This window comes from Fundulus heteroclitus, chromosome 9, assembly GCF_011125445.2.
Source record: "Fundulus heteroclitus isolate FHET01 chromosome 9, MU-UCD_Fhet_4.1, whole genome shotgun sequence".
Classification (NCBI taxonomy): Eukaryota; Metazoa; Chordata; class Actinopteri; order Cyprinodontiformes; family Fundulidae; genus Fundulus; species Fundulus heteroclitus.
Window position 1 is genome coordinate 28,947,643 of NC_046369.1, and position 19,088 is coordinate 28,966,730.

Sequence of the window (19,088 nt, forward strand, 5' to 3'; positions counted from 1 at the left end):
GCAGTCACAATTAAGAGTCTTTTGGTGAATATCCCAATCAGCTTTGCACATTTCTGTCCAATTTTCCCCTCGTAATAGTTCAACCTCCACCAGAGTTGCTTCTCTTACCAGAAATGTGAAAGTCTTGACACAGATTCTCAATTTGTTCTTTATTTGAAAGGGCCAGTCCAACAAGCAAAATGTGTTGTATTTTTATGGTCATGGTCCTTCTGGAAGGTGAACCTAGCCTCTGAAAGCTCTACCTTCCTCTGATACTTGATGCACAGAGTGTTATTTGGGGGTATTAGATTTGGGAGAGCTGGATACAAATGTGTCCCTCACTTTTTCTCTCTTCAAATGTTTTGCTTGTTGACAAAAAGTAAAGAAAATCAAGATCTATGACGACTCTTAAGGGACGATTTTGGTCCTTTCAGCTCTCAAATCTGCCATTTTCACTGACTGAAAAGCTGATGCATTGAAGTGTTTCAGAACAGCCCCATAGCAATGGCCTGTGAACTGACAGGAAGTGGTGCATCGCTGCTGTTTAAATCCTAAGTGGTCGCTGCTTCTTCGAAATCCAAAGAAAAATGTTAGAACTGCCCCGCAGCTGCATGCTCGCATGTGTGCAAAAGAAAGATGTGGTGCTAGGAGAGTTTTTCGGCACAGATGAAAAACGAGGAGAAAGACAGGATGAGTGGTGTTTCACGGGTTGAGGATCAGTGAAGCAGCGCTAACCGCCCACAGACATCAGCTAACAAGAGGAGAGGGGAAAGGCCAGCAGCAAACCAGCAACAGAGGAATTAGGAGCTGAGCGGGGGGGAGGAACAGACTGAGACTGCAGTTGAATATTCATTCTGCTATTGAATTAATACTAAACGGGAAAGATAGCAAGTAGTGCATTTTATAAATAGAGGTTGAGACTTGAAATGGTTGAGAATCAAATGATCACATTTCTTTTTTTCTCTTCCTTGACCGTGTCCGTCAGTGCTGACCATGCAGCCTCGCATTCTCTCTAAGGCCTGTGTGTATCTTTAAACCTCTTGGGGTCATTGTCGGTGTTTCAAAAGGGTTTTAAATGTCAAAGCAATCTCCTTATCAGATTGTTTTAGTTTAGCACATTTAACCTGTTCTCTGTCTCAGAAGTCCCCCTGCAGACAGTGATGGCTGTGGAGTCTAATCGACGTGGAGAAGGACTGAACAGGGAGGAGAGACATCTAATTTCCCACCTCAATAAGAGTGTAAAAGCAGAAGTGCTTTGTTCCTTTACGCCCACAAACACTGAGCACATGTGTTAAATAAAGCATCGGATCGATTTGGATATCAGTAAATCAGATAATGCCGGTGGGCCTCTTTTCTCTCTGCCGCTTCTCTGGTTTTCACACCCTCACAGATGATCCCTGAACACAAGATTTAAAGCAAATTTGTGGCATGTGGAGCCAGGTTTCACCCAAAAAGACAGAGTAAATGACCAGCTTCTCATGGGAATGGGAGTCTTTTGCATGAAACCTGGCTGTCGGTGAGTCTGCATTTAACAGAAAATGCAACCAGGATATTTCCAAAAATTGGGATATGCACACATGTATATAATTGTTTGTTAGAGTAACCTGCAATCCCATATTCCACCTGCAATCCCATTACACTGTCGAAAGCTGTATGCAAAGAAATTTTGTTCTGTACATACAAAATGACAATAAAGTTGTCTAAGTCCAAGTTTTAATACTTATTTTTCTTTAAATCAAATGTGCACTCTAGCGGTCAACATATATACTAACAAATATACATGCACCTGAATTAGCTGCATGCATTTTGGGGGAGATTTTATTTCATAGACAAAGTACTGCATAACTATTACATGTTACTTGTTATGCTAATAACAATAAAATAATGTATGCAGTTAAAATATGAAAAGAAAAACATTTAAGGGGTATAAATACTTTGGCATGACAGGCCACCTCTTTACTTGGTATCAGGGTGCATTTCTTGTTTCTTTATAGAGAGATCCTCGGGCCATTTCCTGACATCACATCGCCTCCACTGCAATGGTGGTGGTAGATCAACCAGAGGTAAGGTTCTCTTTGCATAATCCCCCCATTTAGACGGACTTAATTCCTCTAAAAATGGGGTATATCTAAATCTCCGAGCTGCAGGATGGAAATGCAGCTTCTCAGGAAACATTGTGGATGGTTAAGACGTCTGAAACGAGGTGTTGCTCGTAGCTGTCTGTTGTTCCAGAGTTAGTTTTATTCAAAATGGGTCGGCTGTCTGCGTGGAATTGAGTGAAAGACAGCCACAAAAACAGATGGTAAAATCATTTGTACATATTTATTCATGTACAAATAAAAATTTAAAACTAAGGGAGACAGCTTTTTTTTCTGTTGCTCCAAGACTCTGGAACTCCCTTCCTCTGAGATCAGCAGACTTTGTGGTTTCTTTTAAAGGTCAGCTAAAAACCCAATCGTTTTAAATCTACTTCTGTCTAATTTTTATATCTTCTGTTGTAAAGCACTTTGTGATTTTTTATCTTGAGAGGTGCTATATAAATAAAATTTTACTCACTCCTTTACTTACTTGCTTGTTTGCTTAATTATTTGCCAAACAAAAAGCATATACTTAAACAATAAAATACTAGCCAATAAAAGTGCTGAACTGTGCCATGATTTAGCCATGTTTGACACAATCTTCCTCATCACCCAGTGTTTGTGGGTTCCTTCTAGGACAGGTGTCTGAGGGTTTGAGTGGATGCTTTGTGGCCTTTTTGCTGAGCATGAGGCCTGGATATGAGGTGAACAAACTCCTCTTTGTTTGGCATTTAAAGAGGATTTTATGAAGTTGTGTAAATAAATTTCTCCATGCTGGTTAGCTGACAGATGAGCAGATCTATGCAGTGCAAAAAATACTACTTTCATAACAACTGCAAAAGATAGAGGGGGAGACATTAGCTTTGTGCTCAGTACAGTTCAGTACAAGTCCAGTGGAAATGTTAGTGAAACACTTGAACTTTTTAACATTAAATCCATAAATTTCAACATAAGATTTTAGGTGATATAACAACACATAATTGTGAATCATTGAGCTGACTTCTCAGAACATGTCTTACTCATTGCAGGTATTTGTCTGTTGCTGCTTTCCTTGTGGCCTCTTCATGGTTCCCATTTGCTTGTGGTATTCCAAGGTACTTTTAGCTATCTTTGACATATGCTATTGTCCTTTCTGGAAGTGCAATCCCTTCCAGATGTGTTGATTATACTGCTGAGGGTGTTTAGGCCTCTGCAGAATAGCAGAGGGGACAGAATATCTCCTTGGTATATTCCACATTTGATGGAGATTTATGCAATTATATATAATTTTATTTTCTACAAATAATAACTATCTGCCTGTTGAACATTTACACCTAACATATACTAATTAGTTTAACTAAGATTGACAGTGAGATTTTCTCAGATTGAGGACTCCAGCTGGTAAGACATATTTCCAAAAAGTGTCTCTGCTTAGCCTTTGCACCTATATTGTGTTTTAAAAGAGACAAAATATTAATTTCCGCATTCATTAATAGAGGGTCTACTACTTCTGATTTTTAATTTCAATCAGCACCTGAGCACAGTGCTGCCCTACCTGTTTATTTTAAGCGAAACGCTGCCGTCCCTGCTCTGTGTCTGTGGAGTACGAGGCTAAAGGAGGGAATTGCTGTGCGCTTCCTGCTGCTTTCTGCATGATTGTAAGGATCACATGGCTTGTGTGCTCTATGTTAAAGCCTCCCATGGTCCCACTTTCTGTGTGAGCTAATTTACAGCCATGCATTAAGCATTACATCACAGCTGCTGATGAACTCTAAATCAGTCACTGGTTTAAGACCGGTTGCTTATTGCTTTTCTTTGGAACACAAACGGCTAGCAGCCACATTTACATCACTCATGCAACCTTTGTATACTTTGTATATTCATTTCCTTAGCCCTCTGGTTTCTCCCCCCTGGAGGGTCATCGTTTTGATTCATGACAGTGGGCGGCAGCGCCATACTGTAGCACAAGAGGATCGATTGCAATTGGCAAAGGGAATGTTCAGCGTTTAGAAAATATTACACTCGTGTCCCACTTCCATAGCTGGAGATAAAATGGCCTGTGCCAGTGTGAGAGCTGCATTCTCTGGATTTGGCTGTGCACATTGATTTCAGCCAGCAGCAAGAAAACAATGATGAAGCACAATTTAGACAAAAAGCCTGAGATATTAAATGTGTATGTTTCTGTTTTTGTATGGGCTGAAACATTCATGCTGGGTCCGTAGCTGGGGTCTTTTGTGTGCTTGTGCATTTATGTTTATGTGCTTTTTACATTTTGAAAGTTACGTAAAAGTAAACTGCTTGATTATTGATTTCTTATACATTTAGCTTGCAGACAAATGGATACCTCTTTAACTTTTTAGTCCTCTAATCAAACTTTAATCCGTTTTATTAGGATTTAATGAAGTAGGTGGATACATTAGACATTGTTTTACTAATTTTTTAGATGCAAAAATCAGAAAAGTGTAGCATGCATTTGCAGCCTGCCTCTAATACCCCTAAATAAAATATAGTGCAACCAATTACCTTCAGGAGTGATCTAATTGGCAAATGGAGCCCACCACCTGGATTTTGCATATGTCCCATTTAAGGAAAGCTGCTTTAATTGTCTGGTTCACCTCAACGTCAGAGGTGGGACAGCATAGATCACCCCAGGACTGGTGATCCTCAACTGACTGATACTTCAGAGTCACTGAGCTACGTAAAATATATCCTGAAATGAAGAAGGTCACAGGTCGAGTCTTATCCAGGAGAGCGAGTGAAATATTCATGGGCACATGTGGAACTTCATCTGAGCACACCGAGGAGGCAAGAAGAGGGCGCAGGTTGCTTTCCAACCCTCAAGTGCTCAGAGCACCTGTCTGCCATCCGACATCCTGCATCGGTAAGTGTAATGAGAGAACACATGAAGTCATTAAGCTCAGATTGACCTGCTATGACGAGCAATTTAGTCTAAAACACACTCAGGCACCTACGGGAGAGAGCAAATTAGCATTTTAAATGGGGATGATTATAGGCCAGGCCACCGTGTGTGTGTGTGTGTGTGTGTGTGTGTGTGTGTGTGTGTGTGTGTGTGTGTGTGTGTGTGTGTGTGTGTGTGTGTGTGTGTGTGTGTGTGTGAATTCAGACACACAGACATCTCCTCGCTGCTCTCTTACTTGAGCAACACATCACCGTAGTTTTCTGCCGTCTAAAATATTGACACTACATAATGCTCTTCTCCCACGCCTCATGCTCTCTTTATAAATAGAGTTGCCGGTGCTGAGCAAAGCTGGAGAGCACTTGTCAGAGCACTCGAATCTGACAACACAAAGAAAGCCAATGTGCATTGCTCCTACTTTTAGCTGGCGGGCCCTGCAGAGAAGGTAATAGTGTGAGTGTTTTAATCACAGGTGCTTCGCATGTGATGCAACCAGGCATTAGTTTTGAATTTTACTCATGTGACAAATATTTGCAACTTGTGTAATTCCAGGACGTTTTTCTCAGGGTGGACAAGCACTTGGCGACAGTAAGAGGAAAATCTATTTTAACACAGCAAAACAAAGGCTCATGTCAGAGCACGTAAGAAGTGCCCTAATGGTTATGTATTACTTCGTGGCGGAGACTTGCGTGCATATTCTTCTTCTATACAGTGAGAGTAATAGAGGTACAATGAACAGCTGAAACTGAAGTTAACTGAATGCAAAAACACCAGAAGTGTGCACCCAGCAAGCTGTGCTAATTATATATTCTTTCCATGTTCAGATAATAATGAACAGGGTTCTATTAGAACTTCAAAGCTTGAAGTTTTATAACCCAAGTCTCTTTTAAACTTCTCTAAAGCTTTATCCCTGACTTGTCTTCTTTAGTCTTTATAATGCTGTTTGTTCTCTAATTTTCTCCAAACTCCCCTAAGAGGCCTTCACAGAACAGCTGAGATCATACTGAGATTACATCACACACAGACAGACTCTATTTACTAGATAACTTCAGATTTTTTTTCACAGCCCCTTCTACTCAGATAACAGAGTTGAGGAGGCTGTGAATAAATGCATGTCAGATTTTTATTTTCTAATTTGCTTGTATTGGTCCTTTGTTTTTTGTGGGTCTGTCACACTCAATAAAATTATTAAAGTTTGTCAATGTAACCCAATAAAATGTGAAAAAGTTCACGTTTGATGTTAAAGCTCCAATGTGTGAGATTTACACCCATCTATTGGTGCGCTAAAAGAATTACAAATGACCTCGCGGTTAAGCAAGTAATTACAGACGCCATGGATTGTGACAATCTCAACATGTCCTCCATGTATTTGGTAAGAAGCTACTGCTAATATCTAATAGCTAATAGCTAATAGCTATGGTCATCGAGTGAAATGTTTTTTTGCCACTGTTGTCAATTATGCTTGTTTTTTTCCAAAGTCTTTCTAAATTCCCAGAGTCGCAGTTTTTTTGGGCTCATTTCTGAACGTGAAGTCGCTTATTTGGGTTCTAAATACAAGTGACCAGAAACACGAGTTCTAAAGAGACCCCTGAGAGGGAGAGGAAGATGGAGATGAACAACCGAACCGTCTCTGCCAGGTGGCCAAAATAAACTTCACAGTTAAACTGAATTAACTTACCTGTTGAGCAGAAAGCCAGCAATCTCCACATCCTTTTTGAGTCCCTGCTCCCGCATGAATTATCTGCACCTGGTAATAATAGCTAGACTGATATAGACTCATTTTCTCCTGATTATTACTTCTTTTTTTTTCTTGGTTACTTTCTCTTCCCTCTCACTGGGCAAAGAGGGTGGTCCTCCATTTACAGTCGTCTTAGCTTGTTATACTCCTCCTCCACTGACAGCACGTCCTCATGTACAAGACAGATAGGGAAAAAAGCAAATGGCTGACAAGTTTGTTCCCTTTCAGCAACTGTAATCAAAAATGGTGATGCAACACCTATGTATTTATAAACAACTTATTATAAGCTGTGAGAACGCTTTCATTTTTGATGCAATGTTAGTTACACTGTCCCTTTAAATATTTAAAAACCTGACATACTTATCTGTGAGTGAGGTGGAGTGGTGACCTAATGGTTGGAGCAGGATGCTTGCTTCCTGGAGAGTGCACATATTCCCCGGTTCAAATCCCACAGCCTACCATTATAGGTCTCTGAGCAAGACCCCTAACCCCAGAATGCTCCCTGGGCGCCACACAGTGACAGTCAATTGCTCCCTAAGGGATGGGTTAAATGCAGAGGTCAAATTTCATTAGAATGTATGTTACAATGAGAAATAAAGATGATTATTGTATTATTCGGTTACCTTCTCCCCCCGTGTCACCACCTCTTATAGGTGCTGCTAAAACCTGAATAAAATCTTCTGTTTTTTTTTTATTTTTGTTACCTGGCCCGTCACTTAGTAGTGTGTGTAATGAAAGTGATTGGGCAGGTGGAGAATATGACAAAGTTTGACTTAGCCAACGATTACCTTTCACTATGTAGGTACTCACAGCGCTACCTCTATTAGGAGCAGGGTGTTATCCCTACCACATCGTCTGAGGGATGCTAACGAACATATTGTGGCGTAGAACTCACAGCCATGTTAAGATACGGATCAATTTTCATCATTCATATCATCTCTTTTTGATCATTACAACCAGCAATGTATGCTGCTTTTTAAAATGATGTTGAAAAAAAAAAAACCCAACAACCTCTTTTTAGAGTGAAGCAAGCTTCCACGGATATACCGCATATGACACGTCTCATTTTCAGCTGTCAGGATTCATGTGAGGATCAACTTTGCAAATCCTCCAAACGAGGCTCAAAGGGGTTTTTCATTTACTCTCACACACATTTGGAGCTCAGTCAGGCTGAATCAGTCTTGTGGAGGGCTGCACTCATCTGCTCTCCCCTCACTCGTGCGCTCACAGCTCTTATGTCAGATCAATAGCAAAGCATCTTGGTGAAAGGAGGGAGGCTATTTGGAGGACAGGAAAAATTAAATTACGCCTTTTATTCTTCTTCTGTCGCCTTCTTCCTGTGTTTTCCTTCCTTCTCTTTGCATTGATTTGTAAAGGTCTCCTTTTTAGCTGCAGGCCTCGGCATGGCTGAACCTGCTCTAGCAGATACGTAAACCTGTATATTAGGCAAATACGGAGGCATTTTCTTATCGAATAATTCTGCTTTGGTCAAATGTGTAGTTTCTATCATCATAAAATATTTAATATTTATTTAAACTCCTGGTATTCAGTTGAACAACACAGCCAAACTCAATGCACTGCAGAGTTGTGAGGGGAAGGGAAAAGGATGAAGTTCAGGAGTGTTCTGGTTTGTTAACTTTTCTTCTGATACCTGAATAAGGCTGGTTAAAGACAAATATCTATATTAAGTGTGTTAGGTTGGATTTATCTACAAAGTTACATCCTGGTTTACTCATACAGCTATGTCGTCCACCGCAAGATTGGTTAGCTTTGCTCTCTGTCACTACACCGTCTCTTCTGTGTGGGTTTTTGCTGTCCAGCGTCTCCTGAGGGGAGACCGACAACACCTTTACCCGGAGTACGCTCAACAGGCCATCCATCAAGCACGAATACTGCAGCTGGAGCTGGGTATGCAAGGGCTGAGCCAGCACTTTTTGCAGAAGGGCATGCCAAAATTTATTTGCATTTTTGACTGAAACGCATGAATGGGTTTCATTTCGCAGAGGTCGATACCTTTACAGAATGCAATGGAATGTGAAAGTTTGCAGCCCCCTTGGAAGTTTCTACCATTTTTCATGCTGCCACTTTAATGTTCAATCTATTTTATCGGGATTGAATGGTAGACAAAACAAAAGGCGTGCATAGTTGGAGAGGCTATATGAGGCTACAACAAAAGATTGAAAAAAAAGGAGAAGCAACGTAGTTTTCACAAAACCGTTTGAATAAAAATCTGAAGAAAAAAAATGCAGTTTTGCATTCAGCCCACATGAGTGGATGGTCTGAAGAAGGTTTCACTAAAATTCAAGTTAAAGAGTTTTTAGGGAACGCCTGTTTGAGCTTTGCTTATCTGGGGACTGAAATGTTTGTCCATTCTTCTTTGCTGAAGCTCAGCCAGACTGGGTGCAGAGCATATCTGACGATCATTTTCACACAGATTCGGGGTTGATTCTGGATCAATACTTTGACTGGGCCATTACAAAATGTTGTGATCTCAGCCATTCTATTCCAGCTCCAGTTGTATGTTTAGGTTTTTATTTCTTGCCGGATGGTACTGGTCCCCACAGCCTCTAGTCTTTTGCAGCCTCATACACGTTTTCTTCCAGGACCGTCCTGCATTCAGCTCCACGCATCTTTCCATCCACTCTGAGCGGCTTTCCTGTCCCGCTGGAGTGGCAGCCGCCATTACGTTTTAAGGTGGTATGTTCATCTTTTTTCCCCCACTGCTGGTAAACTATCATACATTGTGTTTTGCAGCTGAATAAAATTTTTCATTTTGGATTCTTCTTCCACATCTTTGCCACAACCACCACATGGTCCGGGCTTTCTTTCTACCACTCTTACATTAAAGCCAGATTTGTGGATTGTTCTGGTTTCAAGGTTTCTCCCACTGGAGCTGTGGGTCTCTGCAGCTCCTCCAAAGTTAACATGGACCTCTTGGCTCCTTCTCTGATGGTTGCTCTTCTTACCTGCCCTGTCAGTTTAAGTGGAGAGCCATTTTCAGATGATGAATTGAACCGTGCTCTGTGAGACGTTTAACGCTTGGGACATTGTTCTATAACCTAATGGCACTTTCCGCTTCTCCTCAACGTCCTCCCTGACTGGTCCGATGTGTTCCCCCGACGTTATGAGGCTGTTTGTTCTCTAATGTTTTCTGACAAACCTCTGAGGCATTTAAAGGTCAGCTGCGTTTATACTGAGACTAAATTACACATTTTATTGAGGGAGAGCAGAGTAAAGTGGACTGAATACAAATGCACACAATGGAGAAAATAGGAATAAAAGTCCAACTACTCTGGATGATGCTTAAAGGGATGGGGCCTAATAGAGCGTGCTCCCTGACATCCAGTCCGTCTAATTCATGTGAACATCACCTGTCTCAACAGCTGGCAGGTAAACAGCTTCTCCTTCGGAAGCCGAACAACAAACACAGCCTTCAAATCCCACCAAAAAACATCATTGGATAAAAATGTAGGAGCCTATTTAGTGTTGAATTTAGAATGTTTCTTTGGCTGATACTACTGAGTGCTTTAGACAATTATCCGGCCCGGCTGAGTTTTGACAGCCGCTCTGAGAATTTTTCAGTCTACGATTCGATCTGACAACGAAGTCGAGCACCGGAATGATAATCCTGACTCCTGACCGAGAGGAAGAAAAGCAGAGAGGATGGGAGAGCAAAAACACGCAAGACCTCATTAAGTGTCCATGAAGCAAAGTGTGTGCGAGGGACTGATCGTGATCCAGTCATTTCTGAGCGCGTCAAGTGGGTGTGTGCCGGTCAGAGGAGCTCTCGCAAGCCCCTGGGAGGGTTAAGTAAGGAAACAGAGGAGATTAAGGTGGGGAATTCTCATCAAAACCTTCCAAATCAGGAAAAGTGTCGACAAGAGCCGCCCTGCGAAGGGACAGAGGGGAGAGGAGGTGTGTGTGTGTGTGTGTGTGTGTGTGTGTGTGTGTGTGTGTGTGTGTGTGTGTGTGTGTGTGTGTGTGTGTGCGTCCTCGGCTGAAGGATAAAGTCGTTGGACTAAATGGCAGATTTCACATTGGAAATGAATATAAAACAAACAAGCTAGGATGGAACGATGTGTATTTCAACATAACAGGTGTTGATGCAGATGTGGGGATTTGAAGAAAGGGGTTATAAACTGGTGACAAAAAAAAAAGGGGGGGGGTGGGATGGTCCTCAGGGGCAGCTTTGTGGTAATGAGCTGTTAGTCTCAGAGGAAGACGAGCTCTATTAGAGGAACGCTGAGCAGCTATTCTGAGCTTTAATCTGCCTTTTTCACCCTCTCTTGTAGCTCAGCACAGATTCAGGCTCCCCACCCTGACCACGCACTCAGTGTAAAGCAAGGAAAACACTTTAAGGCTGCATTGCATTGAGAAGCAAGTCGACTGCATGGAGAGAAAGCTGAAGAACGTGTGGCTCAGCCTGACAGCATCACATAGCCTGAATTTAGTTTACAATACGTATTTCCTTTCAGTTCACTGTAAAGTTTTATCACAGAGTATCAGTGGGATTCAGGTCCGTACTTTGACTGGGCCGTTATAAGACATGAATATGCTTTGATATAAACCACTTAGTTACCCTCCTGAAGGGTCAACCTTCATCTGCGTCTCAGATGTTTTGCAGCCTCTAACAGACTTTCCTCATTAATCCAGTTTTTAGCTTCATCCATCTTCTTATAAACTCTGACCTCCTTCCCACCCTCACAACGCTTCCAAGGCCATATTTCACCATTGATGTGGTGTGTTCAGGGTGATGTGCAGTGTTAGTTTTCTCACACACATTGCATCCTGATGCCAAAATCTCCATTTTGGTCTCATCTGACCAGAGCAAATTCTTCGTTTGCTGTGTCTTGTGGAAAAATGCGACCTCTGACTTTCTTTACCTCTGATCCACACCCATCCAATTAAAGCTGGTAGGTCTAAGCACAATTTGGCTCTTGCACATTTTCAAACTGGTACAATTCATATTAAGAAGAAGATGCCAGCAAATGTTGTTGTTTTTTTTCTCAGGTTTCTGCAACATTAGCACTCAGAAGCAGGTGGGATCAACAAAGGGTGGCCGCTGTGAGTGAAAAATGCATACAAAATAATCTATTAACAAATAGGCCTATGTTATTTATGCATTTAAAGTAACCAAAACCAATTTAAAATAACCATGTTTGCAAAGATCTGCTCCAAATGAAAAGTGAATAATTTTTTTCTCCAGAGTTTGACCTTTAAGGTTTTACTCCTGTCGTCTCTTCTGTTGCCTGAATAAATTAAACGGATGGTCAAGACAGATTCTACCGAAGCTAAAATGGACAGCCTCGAAACGTGAGCATGGAATGATGGAAAAAGATCAGTCCACATCAGCGCGTGTATCCTCATCTGCAACATTTACGGTGGTTGCAGCAGGAGCATGAGGAGAGGCATTCTGGCTGCTTCAGCTCCTCGTCTTATTCTTCCACTCTGCCGGTCTGACCCGGCAACACACTGAGTTGTCAGGATCGATTGAGGCTCCTCTGAGCTGGCAGCAGAGACCAAACGTGGCACCGTGGCTCCTGAGTGCCACGTTTGGTCTCCCATCCCTCAGCAAAAAAGCCTGTGGCCCCAGTTGCATTTTATGAACTAAGTCGGGGTGCCAGAAACCCACTCTGTTTAAGATTTTCAGATTTGCCTGCTCACATGGAAAACTGCGTCACACCTATAACTGCTGGACCGAATCCTCACACCTACTGAGCAGAGAAGATTGATGGACTCTCTGATTGGATGTCGCCCTATCTGCCTCCCTCAGCCGGGTCCCTATTTTTCTACTTATTTCTACATTAACTTCTGAGTAAAGATGGCCCCGCTGCAGTATCTGACCCATCCTGGCAGAGGTCACATTGGATAATAAAACTGCTGTTCATGCCAAAAAAAGAAATGGAGGGGTATACACAGTGCAGCGCAGAAAGAAGAGGGGACAGGACGAGTAGGGAGGGGAAAGGAATAAGAGTGAACCGTGGTCAGAAGTCACACCAGTGCCATCAGAAACAATACAAAAAAATGAAAAAGAGATTTGAAGAGGTTTAAAAATAAGAGACATTAGGTGAAAGAAGATTGCACATTTGAGATTTTTTTTGACTGATGTTTTCTTTTCCGTCTCGGTCCTTCAGTCACTCCCCCCACCAGCGCCTGGGCATTGGTGCAGAGGCTAAATCAATCGCCTCTTTACTTCCCTAACAAAAAAAAAAAGAGACTGTTGATTTACATCGTTGCAGAAAAAGCAAGAAAAGATCAATAAAAACACGCTTTTCTAAAAGAACGACATCACGACCGCTGGATCAAAACTGAACGATAGTTTTAATTAATAGCAAAAAGACAGTCTCTGATGTAAGTTAGCGCAGTTTTAAATAGCTGGCAGTACACGTCAGACAGAGGCAGATTCAGTGATCTCTTCGAATGTTGTCAGAGTGAGAATAGAAAAAGAGAAGATTAGAGCCGGGCAGAAACCCTGAGGGGCTTTAGTGCTTACTATGACAGTTTCCTTTGGCTAAGCGCAGAGTGTGTATTCAGAGGAAATGTAGATTGTTTCAGGTTCATATTGTTGCTTTGTTTTGTTATCCAATATGAGGGGCTCTGTAAAAGCCGTTTGTCACCATTTCCACCCGTCAGTGTTTTTAATTGTTGTTAATCTTTAACATTAACAACAACTTCATCCATCCATTAATCCATCCATGATCTGGTTCTGTCCAAAAGGGGGACATACCAAGGAAGCCTCCAAAAAGAGGTGTCCAGAAGGCTTCCTGATCAGTTGACTTAACCAACAGATCTCAGTGTATTTTATTGGGATATTTTAAGTGATTCACGAATGCAAAGTAGAGTATATTTGTCAAATAAAAAAACACACCATCCACATGGTGAAAGATGGTGTAATCAGGAAGACGGAGCAAAGAAATATGTCACCCCAAGTTGCAAGTCAGCAAAACAAGAAGATTTTGTATGCGCCTTGGTTAATAGCAATTAGAGCAGATAATAATATATTTCCTCCTATTGTATGCATTCAAACACAAAACAAGCATTTTCACTGATACATATTTTACACACTGAGTGTCAATAGCTTAAGGAGCTACTAACCATCAGCAGTGCTTAATTTCCCACATGCCAGATTGGAAAGTGTTTTTGTGAGAATTAGGAAAAGCACAAATAAAATTTACCAAAAATATGAGGAAAAACCTGGAACGGAATCTGATGGAAGCTGCAAAAGACTCCAGTCTGGGATGGAAACGTATCACCAACCCTAAACATGCAGCCAAAGCTGCACTGAAATGAAATCGATCGAAGCGTGTATGTTGTAAAGGCCCAGTCAAAGTCCAGACCTAAATTCATCTCAGAATGTGGGGCAAGGCTTAAAAATGGACGTTCCCAGATGCTCTCCATCCAATCTGACTAAGCTTGAGCAAAGAAAACTGAACCAACATCTCAGTCTGTGCGAGGATGTTAGAGACATATCAAATGACCTGCAGCAGGAAGTATCACCAAAAGTAATTACAGAGATACACGGGGCGGCTGAATACAAATGCATGCCGAGAATATTAAAAGCAAAAGGTTAAAACCTTGCAGCATTTTCATTTTTCCCTCCAATTCATAATGACGCGCCATTTTAAGTTGCTCTGTCACATAACGAAATCTATTTTTTAAACTGCTAAACAACTAAGCATTGGTCCTTTTCTAAGCATTCAGTAATTAAACAAATTAAGTAGTCTGCTAGGATGTTTTGTAGCAATGGGATGTGTAAATCGTTGTAGATCTAAAGTCTAGTGGATGGGGGTGGGTGGGTCACACAAAATCAGGCCAGGGGCCGTATATGACCTCCGAGTCTCACTGTGGACACCCCAGAATTAGATTAATTGATTCGTTTTACCTGTTTTCTTTGCTTGTATTTTTGGAAAGGAGGCGCAACGTTCTTGGCACATTTTTCTTCGTGGACAAACGATTTCTTCACTTCCTTCACTCATCTTAAAACCACGGCATCATAGCATGGCACAGGAAGCTAGACCAACCACCATAACGTTTTCTGCTCACATAATGCCACTTAAAGAAAGGTTTTAACGCCGGCAAGTGCAATTATATGTGCGCCGTCTCAAAGTGGGGTCACTCTAAAAGTAATGCGGAGCGTTTCACCTTCTCCTGTACATTATTCCGCGCAGGGTAGTTTCACCACCTAATATAAATGGAAAGGAGGGTTTTATCTCTGCTATAACCTTACCCACTGCAGCACTGTCGTCAAAGTGTGAAATGAGGGGGATATGAACCAAAAATGTTAAAACGTCGAACTGGTTGGAAAAGGAACAATCTGCAGCCAGAGAAAATGCTCACGCTTTCCCCTGGAAGGCAGTTTTGTGCAGTGTGTCTGTGCAATGATGGGACGTATTATTGACTTATTGCATTAGGTGGACTCTATGCTTCATGCTCCCGCTCTGAAATTGCCCTCAGAGAAATGAAGGGATTGGATCAAACTGAACACACAAACATGAAGACACTTTCCCCCCTCTTACAGACGTGCAGTGTGTTAACACAAACTGCGTTGGATCTCACATCGCTGTGGGCATTTGTGGTTTTACTGCTGTAAAATGCATTGCTGTTAAAAGTGTTTTCCCCCTTAAAGATTTATTGGGTGTTTGCTTTTTTTTTATCACAAATTAATGTTTTTAGATTACCGGAGTTAAACGCAAAAAGATATTTTGATTTATTATGGAAAAAAGGCTATCCAGCCTAACCCGGGAAAAGTGAATACCCCACTTGTTAAATCAGGAATCAACTCTAACCACACTTTTGAGATCACTTTCTCTAGCCGCACCCAGGTTTAATTATTGCTGGACCTGCAGAACCATGAAATCTCTTGAATAGAACCCTTCGGACAGTATGAAAAGCTCAAAAAGCAACACAACATGTCCCCATCTAAAGACATTCAAGAACAGAAGAGAAAGCAAAGTCAAGGGCATAAAAAAGGAGCCATAAGGACTTTGAGACTCCAGAAAACAATAATGAGAGCAATTATCCACAAACAGGGAAACATGAAACATTGGTGAACTTTACCGGGAGTGGCCAGCCTACCAAAACTACTCCAAGAGCGACAAAAAAACGACTTATCCAGGAGGTCATAAAACAACCCAGAACATCTAAAGTCCTGCAGACCTTACATACCTTAGTTAAGGTCAGTAAAAAAGAGACTGTGCAACAATGAGATGAGATGTTCTCCGGAGTATCTCTTTATTATCCTCAAGACTTTTAAGGAAATAATCTGTTTGGAAAGTGTGTCTTCTGCTAACCTGGCCAGCCAGATTTATAATGTGTAGCACTATAGCTCGGCACATTGTCAATCTCTCCATTTGAATCCATTTGGGGAAAGCAGGGAATTTCAGCAGAACTCTCTGAGCTGATTGGGCGAAGCGACACCGAGTGCCCGCCTACCAAAGGTTGGTTTTAGCCAATCATCCACAGGAAGGTAAGATAGTGAAGACACTTCGTGTTGTTCTACTGTCAAAGATGAAATCGTGGATTCTTAGAAAACAGATGTGATCGCAGCAGCTGCGCGTTCGTCCTCCTGCGCTGCCTTGTTTATGTTGGTACCACTCTGGGTTCAGCAGCTCTTGCTTTTGTCAGCGGCATGTCCCGCCTTAAACCTCAATACTGCAACGTGATTGGCCCGAACCGTTTTTGGTTGGGACACAAACGGTTGAGCGGTCCAAGATGGATTCTTTTGTGTTTGTGAACGCACAAATACCACGAGAATTCATCTTGCAGGCAAGTTTAGTCTTTAGCTACAGCTGCCATACAACTAAAGGCCGCTACATACTCCACGAGAAACGAGACATTTGTTCTGACATTTGTCATTTTGTTCTCCCAGCCCTGCCTTTGAGGGTCTCCCTGCATGTTGTCTATGCTATACTGTGATTGGACAGGATTTAGATGGGTGTGTTTAGATCGGAGAAGCAGAAATGTCTCGTTTCAGTTCAGCTCTGGTGGTTTAAGCGATCTGTGTGCCTCCCTCCACGTCTGCCTGGCAGGTCTGCCCGTGACGTGGCCTAACAGTGTTTAGAAAGAAATAACAACATACCGACATTTAAACGTGGTGGTGGTAGTGGGGGCTGCTTTCCTGCTAGAAGACCCAGAAGACCTGCCATTTACGGATGAAATTGTGAACAGAACATCCTGTCATCAGTTTGTGACTTTAAACCCAAACACACTCGGGTTTTGCAAGCAGGACAATAATCTAAAGCACACCAGCCAATCCATCTCTGAAAAAAAAGAAAGAAAAAAATGGGAGAAACAAAATGAAGGTTTTGGAGTGGTTTAATCAAAGTCTGAACTTAAATCAAATCGAAACACCCAATGAGGCAGAATGAAACCCTGCAAAGATGAGTGGGATCTGATTGTTTTATTTGCCCTGCATTAATGTAATGCACTAACATTTAACGTTTACTCCTGTTATTTTCATCCGGTGTCACTTTTGATATGATCAGAAACAAAAAAGCAAAAATAGAAGTTTATATGGGGTATAAACTTACTGTCTCACCACATTGTTTGTCTGCCATCCCTCTGCAGGTCTGTCTGGCTGTATCATTTGGTCTTTCTACAGCTTCTCCAGTCTCCCTCCGCGGAAAGCTTTCGGAAGAGACAAAGCTGGGAGATCCAGCAGTTTCAGGGTTTGTGTGATGGATTAGAGCTCGCTCCCTGCCAGTGGTGTTAGCGCAGCGAAGTTGGCAGAAATACCGATGTCAGGGAAGGGGGGAGTAGAAGAGAAGTGGAGGGGTGTTAGCCGAAGAGAAGAGAGGGTTGTGAGAGCAGATAAAGTGAGGAGAGAGCAAACTTTTGTTAAACATTCTCTAAAGTCATTCTGCTTGCTGCTCTAGATTGCTAACAGCATCCCAGTTCCCATTGCATGCGTATATAAATGTGGACTCTAAATTGTTGGACAATCTACAGTCACACTTAACAGACAGAGCGTGCCCAGTTTATAGAAAATGGAGCCTGGCTTTATTATTGTTGCGGACTTCTGTAAAAACTCACCTCCAATAGGTAAGTTCAGCAGAAGCACACAATGATGCAGAGATCACACACACACACAGAGAAGGTTGCAAAAGCTCAATAACAGCCTCATTGCCTCAGCTTGCGATCTATAATACTTCAATCCTGGTTTATTTGATGTCATTAAGTCTACAGAGGCGAGCAGGGAACTCAGCTTTTTCCCTGTCGTTGCAGTGAATGAAGCCAGGCAGCGAGATCTGCAGGGTTCACATGAGAAGCTCTCGGCTGCTTTGCCGTGGTTCATCCTTTAAATGTGAGGCGGCGGCAGAAGGAAATGTTTGGTTTGGCTCAGCTGCAACCTGCAACGGCTCTGATACAGTTGAAGGAGACTAAGCTGTTTACACTGAAGCTAATGTCTAGCAGTGGATTACGTGTAAACAATAGGGGTGTAACAGCACAGATAAGTCATGGTTCGGTAGGTAGCCCGGTTTTGAAGTCACGGTTTATCGTGACAGAGAAAGGAAAGAAATGTTCTATCTTTTTTCCCCCTCTTTTTTCTAGCACACCTTTTCTCTTATTTGAAACAGCGAGAAATTTCAAAAGCAGAGACAGATAAAAACATCCTGAGGAGGTCCTGACAGAGCAAGCTATGTATGTTTACAGCCAATTTTGCCCTACAGTAAAAAAAAAAAAAATAGTTATCAAAATAAGAACAAGTAAAAAGAAAAGCTAACATGTGTTACTTTTTATTATGCTACATTAACATCCAAAACTCAGATTTATCTTCATAAATTTAGAAAATAATTTATCATATACTCACTCTCTTCCATTTTCAATTCAAAATGTAAACAAGCACCAACGTATTACGTATTTCACAAATAATCCTTAAGGATTAATTGTGAAATACAAAAAATGTTTTGTAGCCAATCTATATTGACTGCCCTGTTTACATGGCAACAATCCACAGAAAATAAGACCTTTGTTCTGTTTACGCTCCAAAGTTATTTCCATTCATACGGCAGCAGCAGAAACTTGAAAACTGTGTAATTCCCACGGTCCACCACTAGTGGTGCTATGCTCTTTGAAACTCAACATGTGCATCATGCATACTGTCTAAAAGCTGCTGCAACTAATAAACCTTCAAGATTGAAAGAGAACAAAGTTTTCCTACTGTCAGAAGACGAGGTTCAACTGTTGCTTAAGGTAACTTTGAATTGCATCCATGCCCAGCTGTGGTTATATTCAGAAGAGTCAGCAGCCAAACCAGTACTCGGCTAGCCACCGATTTTTTTTTCTTCTTCTGTGGTTTTTGGAATTGTAGGCAGCCGTAATGTTGTACCTGTGCATTAATTTGTAAGGATCTCTGTCATACTGCACATGAACTAGGGATTCCCTGGAAGAAAAGTTC